This window comes from Sciurus carolinensis, chromosome 4, assembly GCF_902686445.1.
Source record: "Sciurus carolinensis chromosome 4, mSciCar1.2, whole genome shotgun sequence".
In the NCBI taxonomy this organism is placed as follows: domain Eukaryota; kingdom Metazoa; phylum Chordata; class Mammalia; order Rodentia; family Sciuridae; genus Sciurus; species Sciurus carolinensis.
Window position 1 is genome coordinate 80,039,002 of NC_062216.1, and position 19,737 is coordinate 80,058,738.

The 19,737-nt window shown below is 35.7% G+C and overlaps 1 protein-coding gene and 1 non-coding gene across 3 annotated transcripts in view; both read left to right on the forward strand.

The window, feature by feature from the left end:
* Borcs5 (BLOC-1 related complex subunit 5) overlaps positions 1–19,737 on the forward strand; it is a 106,565-nt gene that overhangs the window by 40,177 nt on the left and 46,651 nt on the right. The window lies entirely within an intron of this gene.
* On the forward strand, positions 4,727–4,800 carry Trnal-cag (transfer RNA leucine (anticodon CAG)). Its single transcript has one exon. It is a non-coding gene; the product is annotated as a tRNA-Leu (tRNA).

Sequence of the window (19,737 nt, forward strand, 5' to 3'; positions counted from 1 at the left end):
TTTATTCTCACCAAGTTACAAAAAATTCTCCACCTGGAATAGAATTTTTAGGCTTTATTATCTGTAGCTGTTTCTCATTGCTGAAATCAGATATCTTCTATCTATATATATATCTTTTATTTTATATATATATATAGATAGATAGATAGATAGATATCTTTTAATGATGATTTTTTTTTTGTAACATTTATTTTTATGTGGTGATACGGATCGAACCCAGTGCCTCATTCATGTTAGGTGAGTGCTCTACCACTGAACCACAACCCCAGCTCCCAGAGATAATCTTTTTTTAGGGAGGTTAAATCCACCAAGTTATCTTGTTATTATGTTATCTTTTTCCCTCCTAGTAATTCAGAGGCAATGCTTTGTCTCACTGAAGCTGTTTGGAAAGATCTTTACATGTGTGTGCATTGGGTAATAGAAAGGAGGTAAGTCATTTGTTTCAGAAGATGCACAAATGCATAAAAAATGAGCAGCAGGGAAAACAGAATGCAGTTAGTCATCTTGTTGCTTCAAAACTGAACAAACGTTTTGGGAGAGCAAGTTCTTGCTGGACATCACTAAATAAGAATGAGTTGATGTCACACTTGGCAAGAAGCAACTCTTAAAATTTTTTTTTCCATACAAACAGTACAACATGGCGGGGAGGAGGAATTGCGGGCAAAGGGTGAAGATTATGGGGGGAAAATAAGCTGTAGAAGGAATGTGAGAATGAGTTGCTTGTTACAAAAAGAATTAATGTGATATAAAAGCCATGCTTGTTTTATCAGGAGGAATCTGAGTTAGAACATGAACTGATGAAAGGAAGAGATGTTTACCAGGCTCCTCCCACCCTCCCTTGGAGAGCTTTTGTTCTCAGATCCCTGTGGAGGGTTGTGTAACTGCTTTGACTAATTTTCAAGAAAGAATGGCCCCTGTAGCTCTTTTGGCTGACTATAGTGCTGCATTAAGTCTGAGTGAAGAAGTCTCTAAAACATAGTGATACCAAACTCAAAATAGTCTTTTAAACCAGCCTTTCCAAACACCAGGAGGTGATACTGCAGACTTTGGAGCGTACATGACCACCTGCCTCCCTATTCCAAGAATTCTATGCCATTTTGGGAATTTGGGCAGCCAAATTCAGATGACTGACTTTACACCTTCCTATATAGCCAGAAAATGTCAAGATTTGCCAGATACTTATAAAATTAGCTGGAGTTATATGGCTAAATTAATGTCTGGGATCCAGTGTTTCATAATAGGAGTCAGGTGATGGGTTGGGAACACTTCTGGCATTTTGAGTGGACCAGTCTTCATTGTGTGTCAGTGTACCATGCATTGGAATTGATTAGGTTCCCTGCCCACTAAATAACAGTCTCTCTGCTGTTCAGGAGAAGCCCTCACTCTTCCAGCTTTCTCTGAGGGAACATAGGACACTAAAAACAATATGTTTTTTGTAGTGCTACTAAGCTTCAGTGTTTGTTTACATAAAGATCTTGGAAAGGTCTGGAGATGTGGATCAGTAGTAGAGTGTTTGCCTAACATATGTGAGGCCCTGGGTTCAATTCCCAGTACTAGAAAAAAAAAAATCTTGGAAAGCCACGTTCCACTAAGTTTTAGGAATATGTACATTTATCATGTAGCATAGTGTGTTAGTTAGCTTTTCATTACTGTGACAAAATACCTGAGGAAAAAAAGAAGGCAAGATTTATTTTGACTTCATGGCTTCATAGGTTTCAGTGAAAGTCAGCTAGATCTATTGTTTTGGGTCTGTGGTGAGGTAGAGAAGACCTGCTCACCTCATGGTAGCCAGCAAGAGGAGAGAGAGGGAGGGGGCCAAGGAAGGAAGATGCACAAGCACCAAAGGGGTTAGAGAAAGATAAAAATCCTCAAGACATACCTCCAAAGACCCACTCCCTTCAACTGGGTCCTACCTCCTACAGTTTCTGCCACCTCCCAGAATTGCCATCAAATTATGACTCCATCAGTGGATCAAACCACTGTTAAAGCCCTCATGATGCAGTAACCTTCCCAAAGGCCTCACCTCTGAACCTTGCTTTATTGGGGGCCAATCCTTCACTTCAACACATGAACGTTCCAAATGCAAACTGTAACATATAGATTTAATTTAGAATGGATTTAGTAAAAACCAAAAAGCAGTATTGGGGAAAAAAAAGCATGAAAAGATGGTTGAAGGGGAGTACATTGTCAGGAAAGAAAGGGTGAGTGAGGTGCAAAATGCCTTCTTAAGTAGCCCATTGTTATGCAAGTCAGCACCAGTTCTCCAGTTCTGTGGGTGACTCTTTTTCTGGTGGCAAATGTATGGCCCTGAGATAGAGGCAGAGTTGAAGGGAGGCGGGAGTAGTGAGAGAACAGAGGAAGAGGCAAGCATGAAGAAAATATTGGGATTCAAGTGGAAAGATGGAATACGGGGAGGTGATGAAAGATGAAAACAAAGAAATTGGAGATTTTGCATGGCATTATTAAGCTTACATCTTTGGTATTTCTGGTGTAATTCTGGCTACTACAGATTTGGAACTTTCAAGAGAAGAAAGTTCTGAGATGATTACATCAGTTAAAAACCTTTAAAGTATGTTGAATTATAGTATTTAACGTCCATTTATAGGTTTCAGTTTCAAAAGACTGTCCTTTTGAATGCTTAGCTAGCAATTTAGGTACACTGCCACCTTTTGCTTTCATTATGGCTTCTAGGTCTGATCAGCCATTTTCCTTTATACTAAACTGAGTTGTTGATAGTGTCAGTTCTTTAGTCATCTGCAATTTTCAAAAGCAGTGCAGTGCTTTATTGGAACACATAAGCATAATTAGCCAAATGTGAACCCAAATTGGTCAAATTAAATGTTACTGAATAAGATGTGCAAATAGAGCAAAAATTTGAGAAATATGAACAAACCTAATTTTTATCAGCCACTACTTAATGTAACCTTGGTTTTTCACTAAGGCTGAAGTAAGTATAAGAACGATTCTTCTAATGCTTCCCTAACCTTCTAAGTTAACACATGACTAAAGAGAGGGATAGTTCCTGAATGTTTTCTAAAGAAAAATGAGGATGAGGAGTAGTGTATAAACCTTTTCAGGAAGTAGAACCATAGCTTCCATCAGCTTTGCAGATGAGTCTTGGACCCCAGAGAGTTTTAAGAATTACTGTTGCAGGTAGAGATCTTGCCCTAAATAAAGATGGCTAACTACTACTTACAATTTCTTTTTCATTTGAAGTATCTGAGCATATAGAAAAAACAAATTTGTATATTCATTCATTCACCAACTTTATCAGATTTTAATATTTTGCCATATTTGTTTCGGATTTTCCTCCCCACCAGGGGATGGGGGAGCTTTTCCAAGTAAACTTAAAAACCCTCCTCCTATCCTTTGTTGTTTTTTTTTTTTTTTTTTGTACCCAGGATTGAACTTGGGGACACTCAATCACTGAGTCACATCCCCAGCCCTATTTTGTATTTTATTTAGAGACAGGGTCTCACTGAACTGCTTAGCACCTTTCCTTTGCTGAGGCTGGCTTTGAACTCTCCATCCTCCTGCTTTAGCCTCCTGAGCCTCTGGGATTACAGGCATGCACCACCGCACCTGGCTTCTTCCTATTCTTTTTAACATTCCCTGATGGTTCTTCTTTCTCCCTCCCAATATATAGGAAATCATTAATCTGACTTTGGTATCTATCATGCCTTTGGTTTTTTTTTTTTCCCCCCTCATGGCTTTGCTATTTCCTGTATATTTATGTATCTCTAAACAATATATAATATTTGTTTTGACTTTATATAAATTGTATCATACCATATGTATCCTTCATATACTTCTTTTTTTTTCTTTTGCTTAAATTTTTGAAATTAACCCATGTTGGTATGTGCCTTGTTTTCACTACTGTATAGTATTCCATCAAATGAATATTTCACAGTATGTTTATCAGTCATTCTATTAATTAATATTTGGGATGTTTTCAATAGTTTGACTGTTAAGCAGTTTTGCAGTTTATATCCTTATATACATCTCCTTTTGCACATGTATTAATGTTCACTAGGGTATATATAACTAGGAACATTGCTATGTAGTAGGGCACTTGTACCTTCAATTTTATTCAGCACAATTTACTCTTCAAAGTGATAATGCTGATTTGTAACCTTACCAAGTAGGTATGAGAGTTCCTGTTGTTCCACATCCTCAATAAAACTGGATATTGTCCCAGCTGTTCCTTGTTTACTGATTAATTTAAAGACAACAGCATGCTTAGCAACCATCTCAAACCTGTGGTCAGATGTAAAAACTTTTTTTAAATACCAGGTTTCCCCTTTTTAAAGGAATTGTTTTGCTTTCTGAGTTAGAATTCGAGATAACCATAACATAGCCTTTTTTTTTTTTGGGTGCTGAAGATTGAACCCAGGGCCTTGTGCTTACAAAGCAAGCACTCTACCAACTGAGCTATCTCCCCAGCCCCCATAACATATCTTTTCAAAATATATATATATATATATTTGGTTGTGGATGGACACAATACCTTTATTTTATTTTATTCATTTTTAGGTGGTGCTGAGGTTTGAACTCAGTACCTCACACATACCAGGCAAGTACTCTATCTCGGAGCTACAATCCAAGCCCCACAACATAGCTTTTTTGTTCATTTTTTTCCATTCACAATATAAATATATGATTATTTAAAGAAATTTGGAAAACAGAATTACAAAAATTAAGCTTAAAAATTCTGCCTCACATGGGCTGGGGATGTAGCTCAGTTGGTAGAGCGCTTGCCTCAGAAGCACAAGGCCCTGGGTTCAATCCCCTGCACTGCAAAAAAAATTCTGCCACACAGATATAGCCAGTGTTGACATTTTGCTATATATTTTCTTTTAATTTGAACATATATTAGGTATATATTTACTTTATAATTAGATTCATACTGAATCTGCATTGTATATCACAATTTCACTTAAATTGTGACATTTTCATGTCTTTGAAAACACCATTTTAATAGCTACGTTACATTTCTTTGTGTAAATGTGTTAGTTTAACCATCATTGGAGGATGTTTTGGGTAGTAAGATAATACTGGAGTGAAAAAAAAAATTTAGTATGTAAATTTTCCTCTGAGTTTTTTCCTTTGGGATAGATTTCTAGAAGAGATCAGTGAATGTTTTTGTAGTTAGCTTGAATAGATTATAAGCAGAACATCCAAGGAGGAAAAAAACATTCAAAAGAGGAAAACAGAACATGCTTCAGAATCATGATATTTGTTAATTTCAGCTGAATTGAGGAGCAAATCTGTCATCTTACTTGAATTTGGAAACCCTTCTTTTATTAGGGACATTAGAAGGAAACTCTACTGTGGACACCAGAGAGTTGATTGCATATTGCAGTGTTTAAGGTTTATAGAATCTAAGAAGGTGAAAGGGACTTTAAAAAGCCAGATCATTTAGTATTCTACTTATTGCAGAGTTCCTGACTTGGGTGTCTTTTGTGGAGTATCTCATTGAAATAGACTTCTAATCTTAATTTTACCCAACATCTAATCCCAAATAACCCATTGTCATACAAGGCAATCTGCTTGTTTATTGGATAACTTTGATTAATTAGATTCTCTTCCTTCACATATACTTAGATTTGATTTTATATAATCTTATTCTTTTGTTTTATAATGAAAGAATTCTTTGGCTGGGGATATAGCTTAATGGTAGTTAATGCTTAGCATGTAAAAGTTCCTGAATCCAATCCCCAGCACCAAAAAGGCTCCCTAGATAATTCTGTAATTATTTCAACTATTACCTTGTTCAGTTAATACGAAAACAAACACGTATTTGACATAAAGTATTTGTTTCCTTCCAATGTATAATTTAGTTTTATCCTGTCTTTATAGTGAAAATTATATATGTGAATATTGATAGGATAGAAAAACTTGCCACATACTTTTTCTACTTAGTGAATAGAAAAGTTCCAGAGTATTTAGGTGCTAATTGTTTTTTCAAAGTTGCACATAAGAAATGGTTCAGGCGCACACAGTCTCTTTTTTATTAATAGTAACAACCCATTTTATTTCCTCCCTTCCCCCCCTTTTTTGGTTTCAAGTTGTTATATATCTTATTCATTCATTCATTCATCGATTTATTTATTTATTTATTTATTTATTTATTTATTTATTTATTTTTTGGTACCAGGGATTGAATTCAGGGGCACTCAACCACTGAGCCACATCCCCAGTCCTATTTTGTATTTTACTTAGAGACAGGGTCTCACTAAGTTGATTAGCACCTCACCATTGCTGAGGCTGACTTTGAACTCTCCATCCTCCTGTCTCAGCCTCCTGAACTGCTGGAATTTCAGGCATGTGCCACCATGCCTGGCTATATATCTCATTTAATCCTTGTAAACTATTACAGTAGGTTGGTATTTACCTCATTTGCCAGATAAGTTTGCTGCAGCTCAGAGAGTTAGTAAAGACCCTTCCTGACATACAGCTATTAAAAATCTGTCCAACTAGTTTATAAGTCTGTTACCCTAACTTTAATTATATTAATTTCATCATAAAATGAGATGTATTTCTGTTCAAAATATATTTATGGTCTTAGATTACTCAGTTTTTGTATTACATTGGTAGTATGTTTGTCTTTACTGGAAGCATATTGCTTTTGCTTGCTTCCCTTTGGTAATTCCAGATGCTTTCTTCCTTGGTTTGGGTACATCAAGGATTCCTTCCTATGATGACCCTTTTTCTCCCTAGGCCCCAGTGGGGCACCTTCCTGCTTCTGGGGAAACTGAAGTACAAAATGAGAAATGAGTAACAAATAAGTACATAATTTTTTCCTGCGTATTATCAGCCAACATGTTCCATAAAGGGGCATGTTTTTACAGCTGTGTGCTTTAGGGATAGTGGGAAAAGTTTGAATTTTTATAACTTGGATATCTTCTACAGCAAAGGCAGTAACACACTTACTTGATGGATTCAGAATGTGGAAAACCAATCTGTCAGCCCTGGGATAGAAATCCTTGTGTTTATGGTCACTTAGGGATTCAGATATGTTATCTCAGTGAACTCAAGGCCAGGGGTCAGAGAACCAACTAATGGACTTGCTGAATATATGATTTAATGACCCTAGATCAAGCTTTGACTTAGTGATGATGAGGTATATATTTTGTGTGTATTTTTATGTAGTTGCTAGGGGTAAGGAACAGAGTTTAATGCTTGGTTTTGTTGACCTTTGGTATCACTTTTATCTTGTAGTTCTATATAACTGCCTTTGCTGACTTTTTGAAAGGCTGTAGTCAAGTGATTTATAGATAAGAGCTCATTCAGTTACTTGCACAAGAAGAGCCCATATCTTTAAATGTGGGTGACGTAAGTTTACTTCAGAGACAGGAATGAGTTCATTTCTTTGAAGAGATAAGAACAGAATGTGTGAACAGAATGTGTGTCTTTGCTAGAGTCATAATAAAATTTAAATTCAGAACTTTTGGGGGGGAGGCAATGGAATTAAGTAACAAGGCTCTTGAGCCTCTTATAAGTTATTAGGACTCTTTAGTCAGGTCTCAAGGGAGCAAGTCTGTTTGTGCTGCTGTAACAGAATACTTGAGAATGGAAAATTTGTAAAGAACAGAAATTTAGGTTTTATAGTTCTGGAGGCTGGGAAGTTCAAGATTAAGGTGCTTACAGATTTGTTGTGTGGTAAGGGTGCAGTTTGGCTTCCATGGTAGTGCCTTGAATGCTGGGTCCTCACATGGCAGAAGACAGGGCAAAAAGAGAACTCCTTCAATCAAGTCCCTTTATAAGGGCACCTAAACCCATTCATGAGGGAAGAAGTCCTCATGGACTCATTACCTTTTAAAGGCCCTACCTCCTAATACTATTAGAATGGCAATAACTGCAGAATTTTTTAAATTTTTTAAACATTTTTTTGTGATGCTGGGGATTGAACCCAGCGCCTTGTGCATGCAAGTCAAGCACTCTACCAACTGGGCTATATCTCCAGCCCCTATTGTTTTTCTTACTCATGAATGTTCAATGCTTTATATAGGGCCTGACATGTAGTTAAATCTAAGTAAATTATAATAATATATTTATTGCTTACAAAGGGCTTTAACATACAAGTTAATCCTGTGACACAGCAATTTGGGAGACTGAAGCAGGAGGATGGCAAGTTCAAGGCCAGCCTCAGTTATTTAGCAAGTCCCTTTTTTGTATCAAAAAAAGTGGGGGGGTGGCTAGAGATGTTACTCATTGGTAAAGTACACCTGGGTTCAGTTCCACTTCAAAAAAAGTGGAAGTATTATCCTTCCAGCTACCTTTAAGGTAAGTATTACCCCTCTTTTACTGATCCAGAATTTGAATATAAGTCTGTTAGTCAGATTTCCTGACTGATTTAAGCAGATAAAGAACTTAGTGAAGAATGGTAGTTAGTGCACAGAATCACCAAGAGTTCTGGAATCATTTTGGGCTAACTAGTCAAGTATAATGACTGAAATCATGCCATAGAACTGAGCCACCACCTTGTACCACAAACAGTGCAGCCTGACTATCAATAAAGACTGGACTTTGCCACAGGTTTGCTATTGCTGCCTCAGAAACACTGTGCTAGAAACTGCTATTACCTGGGAATATGCCTAGTGGAAGGTCTCTGTTTTGCAATGTTTGCTCCCTGTTGAGAGTCTGAGGTAAATAGATAGATCCATGAAACTTGTATGCTAGCTGCAAGGCAGGTGGGGGAAAAAGAGGCATTGGTCTTTCAACTTCTTAGTGTAGTAGGCCAAGAGGCTCCCATGTGTGACAGTTGGCTTCGTTGCCAGCTCTTTGAGTATTAGCTCTATAGAAGGCAATAATTTGACATAACCTATATAGAAGTTGAAATTATTTTCCTTAATATTAGACTTCATGTGTGAAAAATTTAGTTTTTTTTTTTCTAAAAATCAATTTTGTTCTTAGAAATTATCTAAGTTCAGAGTATTGCCTTGGCATTTTAAGCCACTCATAAGTGAGAACTTCCCATCTGATCAGGGTATTTTCTCCAGTATAAACAAACCTGTTTCCTATTATTCATTGGCGCTTGGGGTGATTCCTTTGAGCAAGAATATTCTTGGCATTACTAGTGCATGTTTTCCCCCATCCTTTTCTAGTACTTTGTTTTATTTAAGGTGGACCCACATGATTCATCTTGCTGAAAGATGAATTTCCTGAGGAAAGAGGGAAAAGTTTATTCCTTTGCTGGCGAAGGAGAAACACAGGGGACTCCTGTCCCAGAGGCTGTGATTCTCAAAAATCTCAAAACTTAAAAAAAAAAAAAAAAAAAAAAAAAAAAAAAAAAATTCAAGTCCCTAACGTGATTGTTGTTGACTCTATAAAAATAGTTCCCCGATTTATAATTAGCCTGAGTGTGCCTCATATAGTCTATATTTCTAAAACGTTGTAATTCAAACTACTATAAATAGAACTGCTATTAAATGCCAGATTTTAAAAGAACATTTTTAGTTCCTTAAAGCAAACTCTTTAGAGAAAAAGAATCCTTTTGTTGCTCCAAACAACTTTATCTGTTTTGGGGGTGTTGATGTTTCAACACGTGGAGAACACCTGGGTTTTGTGAGAGGTAGCTGCCAAATTGTTGGGAGAACGCATGTTTTTACATACTGGCACTCATTCTTATGGACATGAGACAGAGTGGACTCTCTGCTTTCATTCAGTGAGAGCTGTTGAAAGTTTTCTCATTGGAATTGTGAATGTAATCTTCGTTTATTTTCATACTAAGAGTGAGGATTTTCTGAATTTAAATACATTCCTTTCTGTAAATAATTTTGAATTAGTCTTGATCCTGTGTTAAAAGAAACATGACATTAAAAGTATAGATTAACACTTTATCCCCCTTAGAAACATGACATTTGGAAAATTTAGATTTTCAGAAACCTGGTTTATTTCTTTTGTTTTCCAAGAAGAAAATGGGACTTAATTATGTTGCCCATTGGTCACAGTTTTTTTCCTTCTCCTTTTCATTAGAGGAGTATCATGGTATACTTTTGCTTAGCAAAAATTAAAATTAGTCTCCTGACCTTATAAAGTATACATAACTGAAATCATTTTAATTGTTTTTTGAGCATACAACTCAGTGGCATTAAGTACATTCACATTGCTATGCAAATCATGACTGTATATCTCCAGTATACTCTTCAGGGGCACATCTCCAGAGACCTAACTTTCTCCCACTAGGTCCCACCCCTTAAAGATTCCACTATTTCCCAGTAGTGCCATAGACTGGGGACCACAATTTTAAGATACGGGCTTTTGACTGGGCATGGTAGCACACGCCTATGTTCCTAGCAGCTTCGGAGGCTGAGGCAGGAGAATTGCAAGTTTGAGGCCAACCTGTCTCAATATAAAAATTTTAAGACTGAGGATGTAACTTGGTGGTAGAGCACCCCTGGGTTCAATCCCCAGTACTTCTAAAAAAAAAAGATATGGAACTTTGGGTGGCATTTAAGGTCCAAACTATAGCAGTTACTGTAAATAATGTTCTATGAACACTGTTATATAAATATCTGAGTTCCTGCTTTTAGTTCTTATAAGTTTATAATTAGAGGTAGAATTGTTGGATCATATGGTAATTAATTGTTTTCTTCCATTTTTTTATTGTAAAATATTCCTAATATAAAATTTACGATTTTAACCATTTTTAAATCTATAGTTCAGTAATAATAAGTACATTCATATTGTGCAACTATCACTACCATCCGTGTTCAGAACTGTTTTCATTGTGTAAAACGATGTATCTATTAAACAATAGTTCCCCATTTCCTACTCCTCCCAGGCCCTGGCAACCACCATTCTACTTTATTTTTCTACGAATATGACTATTCTATATGTCTCATAGTGTTATGTATACATATAAACATATATAATGGGTTATTACTGAGCTTTAAAAGAAAAAGGAAATTTGTTTTTAAGGAGTACCACATTTTACTTATCCATTCATCCATTGATGAAAATTTGAGTTATATCTGGTTTTAGCTTTAGTAAATAATGCTGCTGTATGAACATGAATGTACAAATATGTTTGAGACCCTGCTTTCAATTCTTTATGGGTATATACTTAGAAGTTGGAATTGCTGGATCACAAAGTAATTCTGTTTTTAATTTTTTTCTTTCCTTTCCTCCAGCAACTATAGCCTTTTGCATCCCCACCAACAATGAAGATGTGTTCCTTATCCATTCCAATGCTTTTGTTTTTTGTTTGGTAGTAATCATCTTATGGATATGAGATGGTATCTCATTTTAATTTTAGATGATTAGTGTTCTTGAGCATCTTTTCATGTGCTTCTTAGACATTTGTGTATCATCTTTGGAGAAATGTCAAATCCTTTTCCTGTTCTTGAAATGAACTTTTTGGTTGTTTATTGAGTTTTAGTAGTTCTTTATATATCCTGGGTATTGATGCCTTATCAAATACTGGATTTAATATTTTTTTAAATAAGAAAGAATGGGCTGGGAATGTAGCTCAGTATTTGAGTGTTTGCCTAGCATGTACAAAGGTTCGATCATCAGTACCACAAATTTCCTATTTGGTGGGTTCCTTTTTACTCTGTTGATAGCATCAACATTTTAAGTTTTTCATGAAGTTTAATCTGTCTCTTTTCCTTTTGTTGTCTTTTCCTCTAATGTCATAGCCAAATATTGATTGACAAATTCAGTGTCTTGAAGTGTTTGCCTTATATTTTCTTCAAAAGGAAACTAGTTAAAACAATAGGAGTTTTATTGTGTAGGTCTTACATTTAGATCATGGATCCATCTTAATTTTTTTTTTTTTTTTTTTTTTGTATTTGTACTAGGGATTGAACTGAGGGGTGCTTAACCACTTAGCCACATCCCCAGCCGCCCCCCCCCCCTTTTTTTTTAATTTTGAGACAGATTCTCAGTAAGTTATGTAGAGCCTTGTAAGTTGCTGAAGCTGGTTTTGAACTTGCAATCTTCCTGCCTTAGCCTCCCAAGACACTGGGATTACAGGCATGAGACACAGTGCCTGGCTATAAATTAATTAAAAAAATTTTTTTTTTTTTTAGTTGACAGTGGACCTTTTATTTTATGTATGTATGTATGTATTTATATGCAGTGCTGAATATTGAACCAGGGCTTCACATGTGCTGGGCAAAGCACTCTACCACTGAGCCACAACCCAGCCCCTATAAATTACTTTTTATATATGGTGTTAGGTATAGGTCCAGTTTCATTCTTTTGCATGTGCATATTCAATTTTCTTAGCATGATTTGTTGAACAGACTTTTTTCTTTCCCAGTTGAATGGTCTTAGCACTCTTAATCAAAAATCATTTGATCATATGTTCAAGGATTTATCTCAAGGCTCTAAAATCCACTGGTATTTATGTCTGTCTTAATGCCGGTGCCACACTGTTTTTATTACTGCACCTTGTAGTAAGTCCCAAAATCAGAAAGTGAGAATCCTCCAGCTTTGTTCATATTATTTGAGTATTGATTTGGTTATTCAGGGTCTCTTGAGATTCATGTGAATTTTAGGTTGGGTTTCTTTATTTGTGCAAAAAAAAAAAAAATGTCATTGGGATTTTAATAGTAATTGCCTTGAAGCTTGAGATCAGTTTGGGTAGTATTGACATCTTAATATTAAATCTTCCAGTCTGTGAATATGGAATATGTCTCCATTGGTTACTTTCAACTTTAATTTCTTTAGGCAGTGTTTTATAGTTTCATTTTATACATCTTTTAATTCTTTGGTTAATTTCTAAGTATTCTGTTCTTTATGATGTGACTATAAATTTTCCTTCCTTCCTTCCTTCCCTCCTTCACCAGCTTTTTTTTTTTTCTTTCTTTCTTTTTTTTTTTTTTTTAATTTTGAAATAGGGTCTCATTATGTTGCCAAGGCTGACCTCGAACTTGAGATCCTCCTCCCTTAGCCTCCCAAGTTGCTGGGAGTAAATGGAGTTTTCATAATATCTGTTTTGGATTGTTTGTTAATAGTGTGTAGAAATGTAACTGATGGGCTGGAGTTGTAGCTTAATGGCAGACTGCTTGCCTAGCACCTGTGAGGCACTGGCTTTGATCCTCAGCATCATATAAAAATAAGTAAATAAAATAAAGATATTGTGTCTTTATCTATAACTAAAAAAATATTTAAAAAAGAAATGCAGATGATTTTTAAAGTGTCAGCTTTGTATCCTCCTACTTTGCTGAATTCATTTATCAGTTCTAACAGTATTTTTTAGAATCATTAAGTTTTCTATATATAAGATCATCTGTGAACAAATTATTTATGTTATATACAACATATATAATATGTAACATATGTTCTCCAATTTGGATGCCTTTCAATTCTTTTCTTGCTTAGTTAGAACAATTAAGTACTTTGTTGAATAGAAGTGGTAAAAGTAGGCATTCTTGCTTTATTACTAATCTTAGAGGAAACAATTTTAGTTTTTAAAGTTTTTACTTTTTCTTTTCAGTACCTTTCATATGCTAGGCAAACACTGTACCACTGAGCTATATCTCCAACCCTAGTTTTTATCATTGAATATGATGTTTTCTGTAATTTCTCATCTATGGCTTTTATTATGCTGAAGTAATTTCCTTCATTTATAGTTTGTTGAGTTTTTTTTAATCAAGAAAGAATATTGAATTTTGTAAAATACTTTCTCCGCATGAATTGAGATGATCTTGAGGTTTTTTTTCTTTCCTTCCCTTCAGTCTTTTAATGTGGTGTATTACATTGATTGATTTTCATTCAAAGAAGGTCATGATATGTAATCCTTTTATCATGCTTCTAAATTTGATTTGCTACTGTTTTGTTGAGGATTTTTACATCAGTGTTTATAGGTATATCAGTCTGTAGTTTTCTTATAGTGTCTTTGTCTTGGTTTGATATCAGTGTAATACTGTCCTCATAAGAGAGGTAGGGAGTATTCCCTCTTTCAGTTTTTTAGAGAAGTTTGAGAAGGGTTGAGGTTATTTTTAAAATGATTGATAGAATTCACTGTTAAACAGTCGTGTCCAGGGCTTTTCTTTGTTGGGAGATTTTTGATTAGTCATTCATTCTCTTTACTAGTTACTGATCTGCTCAGATTTTGTTTCTTTTTAGTTTAGTCTTGGTAGGCTCTGTGTTTCTAGGAAATTTGTTAATTTCATCTAGCTTATCCAATTTATTTCTATACAGTTATTCAGAGTATTCTATAGAGTCCTTTTTATTTCCAAAGAATTGGTGGTAATGTTTCCCATCTGATTTTCGTAATTTGAGAGTTGGTGTATCGTGTAACTCAGTGGTAGGGTGCTTGCCCAGCATGTTTAAGACCCTGCATTTGATCCCTAGCTGCCATCCAAAAGAGAATGATTTTAGTAATTGAAGTTTCTCCCTCCTTTTTCCTACTTTCTCTAGCGAAACTTTGTTAATTTTCTTCCTCATTAAGAATCAGCTTTGAGTTTTGATGATTTTTCTCTTTTTTCCCATTTCTTATTTTGTTTATACTTTAAACTTTCCATCCTTCCATCCTTCTGCTAGCTTTGGGTTTAATTCATTCTTCTGTTTCTAATTCCTTAAGTTGTAAAGTTCAGTTGCTGATTTGAGATTATCTTTTTTAATGTGAACATTTATACTCGCAAAGTTCTTCCTTAGCTCTGTTCACTATATCCTATATGTTTTGGTATGTTGTGTTTTCATTTTCATTTATCTCTAGGTATTTTAAAATTTCTGTTCTCATTTCTTCTTGGATGCATTAGTTTTTTAAGAGTGTTGTGTTTAGGGGTGGGAAAGATGGTGGAATGAGATGGACATCATTATCCTGTGTACATGTATGGTTGCATGAATGTTATGACTCTACATCATGTACAACCAGAGAAATGAAAAGTTGTACTCCATTTGTATACAATGAATTGACATGCATTCTGTGGTCATCTATAAATAAATAGAACAATACAACAAAAAAGAGTGTGGTGTTTAATTTCCACAAATTTGTGAATTTTCCAGTTTTCTTTCTGTCTTTGATTTATAACTCCATCTCATTGTAGTAGGAGAAGATATTTTATATGATATCTTTTAAAATCTATTGAGACTTACTTTGTGGCCCAATATATGTGATGTGGTTGCCTGGTGGGGCAAGGGGCTTGTCAGTGCCTGGGAATGCTATATTATGGACCCAAGAGGTGTGCCTGATATTACTGAGGGCTAGCCAGGTGTCTTCTTTGGGACTTGAGACCATCTGTTCAGGGTTGGCTGCCCAGTTGTTGTGAGGGCGGAGGGAAGTGGGAAAGTCTACCCATCTGTTTCGTAGGGGCTTTGGCAGACAGACCAAGCCACTCATGGTGGATTGCTTAAGTTCTTCAGAGGATTGTGGATGAGTAGGTGTGGCCACCTGACTTACCAGGACCTCTGCAGGCCCAACCACTCAGGGCATATTGCCTGACTACTTTGCAAGGTTGTTAACTCTTTGCATCTTCGTGATTTGAAACAGTCATTAGGGAGCTGAAAACAGAATCCTGATATATGCAGGACAGGATCCTTTTTGCCCACCCTGATTCAAGCAGGCTGTATTCAAGCTGCTACAGGAATACTTGCATAACTTCCTGTATGGGGCTGGAAGATTTTGAATGGGTAGCTACTACTATGCTAAAAACTGAATTTGACTGAAATTAACCACAAGGGCTGTACAAGCCTTCCTCTAGAAATTGCAGTTCTATTGCAAGATTCTAGAATTCCAGATGTATTCCAAGTCCTGAAAGAAAATAAGAAAATAACTATTAACCAAGACTGCTATTTCCAGCAAAGCTATCATTCAAAAATCAAAGACCAAATGAAAATCTTCCAAGATAAGCAGAAACTAAAAGAATTTATGGGACTGGAGTTACAGCTTAGTGGTAGAGCCCCTAGCATGTGTGAAGCAGTGGGTTCAATTCTTAGCACCACATAAAAATAAATGAATAAACAAACAAACAAATAAATAAAGGTACTGTGTCCATCTGCAATTTAAAAAAAATTCATGACAACCAAACTGGAACTTCAGAACTTATTTAACAAAATATTCCACACAGAGGAAGTAAAAAACAAACCCCAGAGTTCACAAATGAACAAAGCTCTTTTGAAGTATAAAAGTAAGCAAATGAGAAACAGGACCAAATTAAACATTATAAATAAATCAAAATGGCAGAAATTAACAAACATCTATTAGTAATAACATTGAATGTAAATGGTCTCAACTCTTCAATGAAAAGACATGGACTGGCAGAATAGATTAAAAAACAAGACCCAACTATATGTTCTTTGCAAGTGATGTGCCTCAAACAGTCACAGGCTGAAAATGAAAGGATAGAAATTGATATATAATGCAAATGGAACCCCAAAACAAGCAGGAGTAGCTATTCTCATATCCAACAAAGCAGACTTCAAACCAAAATTAATCAGAAGAGACAAAGAAGGTCATTTCATATGGTAAAGGGACCAATCCAACAAGAAGATATAACAATAATAGATATTTATGCCCTAACTGTGTGTGCAGCTAATTACATAAGAGGCAGTACTCAAATTGAAGACCCTAGTACATAATACTGGGTGATTTCAACACATCTCTCACCATTAGATAGGTCACCTAGACATGAACTCAGTAAAGACTTTTTGGAACTGAAAATATAAGTCAAATGGACTTAGTAGACATTTATAGAATATTTCATCCAACAACAGGTGGATACACTTTCTTTTCAGCAGTTCATGGATTAGTCTCCAGAAGAGACCACATTTTAGGCCACAAAGCAACTCTTAGCAAATACAAAAAAAAAAAAAAAGAAAGTAATTCTCTGTATCTTACCAGATCATGATTTTATGAAATCAGAAATCAACATAACAAAACCCTGCTACTCTTTTTTTTTTTTGGTGCTGGGGATTGAACCCAGGGCCTTATGCTTGCGAGGCAGGCACTCTACCAACTGAGCTATATCTCCAGCCCCCTACAAAACACTAAAAAATGATATAATGTGGAGATTGAACAATATACTTCTGAATGATGGGTGATAGAAGAAATCAAGGGAGAAATTACAATTCTTACACTCAAATGAGAATAACGATAAAGCATTCAGAACCTCTGGGACACTATAAAAGGCAGTTCTAAGAGAAAAGTTTATAGCTATGAATGCCTACATAAGAAAATCTGAAAGATCCCAAATAACCTAATGATGAATCTTAAAGCCCTAGGAAAAGCAGACCAAACCAATTCCAAAACCAGTAGAAGGAAATTATTAAGATCAGAGCTAAAATCAATGGAAATGAGAATTAAAAAAAATACAAAGGATCAGTGACACAAAGAGTTGGTTCTTTGAAAAGATAAACAAGATTGATAAGCCCTTAGCCAAACTAACCGAAAGAAAAAGATCCAGATTAATAAGAAAATTAGTGATGAAAAAGGAGAACTCGCCACCTAGAAATCCAGTGTAACATTATTAAGGGATATTTTGAAAATTTATATCCGATAAATTTGAAAACCTAGAAGGAATGGATAAATTTCTAGATAAATCTGATCTGCCAAAACAGAATCAAGAGGACATAGAAAACCTTAACAGAAAAATAACGATCAGTGAGATATAAGCAGTGTTTTTTTTTTTTTAAAAAATCATGTTGTTTCTCTGTTTGTACATAGAGTAAAGGCATACCATTTTTGTAATCATAAATTTACATAGGGTAATGTTGGTTGATTCATTCTGTTATTTTTGCCCTTCCCCCCACCCCTCCCATCCCTCCTTTCCCTCTATACAGTCCTTCCTTCCCCCATTCTTGCCCCCACTCCCTAACCCTAACTCTAACCCTAAAACTAACCCCTCCCACGCCCCATTACGTATCATCATCCACTTATCAGCGAGATCATTCTTCCTTTGTTTTTTTGAGATTGGCTTATCTCATTTAGCATAATATTCTCCAGTTTCATCCATTTGCCTGCAGATGCCATAATTTTATCATTCTTTATGGCTGAGTAATATTCCATTATATATATATATGCCACAGTTTCTTTATCCATTCATCAACTGAAGGGCATCTAGGTTGGTTCCACAATCTGGCTTATGGTGAATTGAGCAGCAGTGAACATTGATGTGGCTGTATCTCTGTAGTATGCTGATTGTAAGTCCTTTGGGTATAGGCCAAGGAGTGGGATAGCTGGGTCAAATGGTGTTTCCATTCCAAGTTTTCTAAGGAATCTCCATACTGCTTTCCAGAGTGGCTGCACTAATTTGCAACCCCACCAGCAATGTATGAGTGTACCTTTTCCCCCACATCCTTACCAACACCTGTTGTTGCTTGTATTCTTGATAATCGCCATTCTAATTGGGGTGAGATGGAATCTTAGGGTGGTTTTGATTTGCATTTCTCTTATTACTAGAGATGTTGAACATTTTTCCATATGTTTGTTGATTGCTTGTAGGTCTTCTTCTGTGAAGTGTCTATTCATTTCCTTAGCCCATTTGTCAATTGGGTTATTTGTAGTCTTGGTGTTGAGTTTTTTGAGTTCTTTATATATTCTGGAAATTAGTGCTCTATCTGAAGTATGATTGGCAAAGATTTTCTCCCACTCTGTAGGCTCTTTCTTCGCATTGCTGATAGTTTCCTTTGCTGAGAGAAAGCTTTTTAGTTTGAATCTATCCCAGTTATTAATTCTTGCTTTTATTTCTTGTGCTATGGGAGTCCTGTTGAGGAAGTCTGGTCCTAAGCCGACATGTTGAAGCTCTGGACCTACTTTTTCTTCTATAAGATGCAAGGTCTCTGGTCTGATTCCAAGATCCTTAATCCATTTTGAGTTTAGTTTCGTGCACGGTGAGAGATATGGGTTTAGTTTCATTCTGTTGCATATGGATTTCCAATTTTCCCAGCACCATTTGTTGAAGAGGCTATCTTTTCTCCATTGCATATTTTTGGCACCTTTGTCTAGTATGAGAAAATTATATTTATTTGGGTTTGTGTCCATGTCCTCTATTCTGTACCATTGATCTACCTGTCTATTTTGGTACCAATACCGTGCCGTTTTTGTTACTATTGCTTTGTAGTATAGTTGAAGTTCTGGTATTGCAATACCCCCTGCTTCATTTTTCCTGCGAAGGATTGCTTTAGCTATTTTGGGTTTCTTATTCTTCCAGATGAATTTCATGATTGCTTGTTCTATTTCTGTAAGGTACGTCATTGGGATTTTAATTGGAATTGCATAGAATCTGTATAGCACTTTTGGTAGTATGGCCATTTTGACAATATTAATTCTGCCTATCCAGGAACATGGGAGATCTTTCCATCTTCTAAGGTTTTCTTTAATTTCTTTCTTTAGTGTTCTGTAGTTCTCATTATAGAGGTCTTTCACCTCTTTTGTGAGATTGATTCCCAAGTATTTTATTTTTTTCGAGGCTATTGTGAATGGGGTAGTTTTCCTAACTTCTCTTTCTGAAGATTCATCACTTATGTATAAAAATACATTAGATTTATGAGCATTGATCTTATATTCCGCTACTTTACTAAATTCACTTATGAGTTCTAAGAGTTTTCTGGTGGAATTTCCTGGTTCCTCATACAATCATATCATCAGCAAATAGGGATAGTTTGAGTTCTTCTTTTCCTATTCATATCCCTTTAATTTCTTTGGTCTGTCTAATTGCTCTGGCTAGAGTTTCAAGGACAATATTGAATAGAAGTGGTGAAAGAGGGTATCCCTGCCTTGTTCCAGATTTTAGGGGGAATGCTTTCAGTTTTTCACCATTTAGAATGATATTAGGGGCTGGCGTT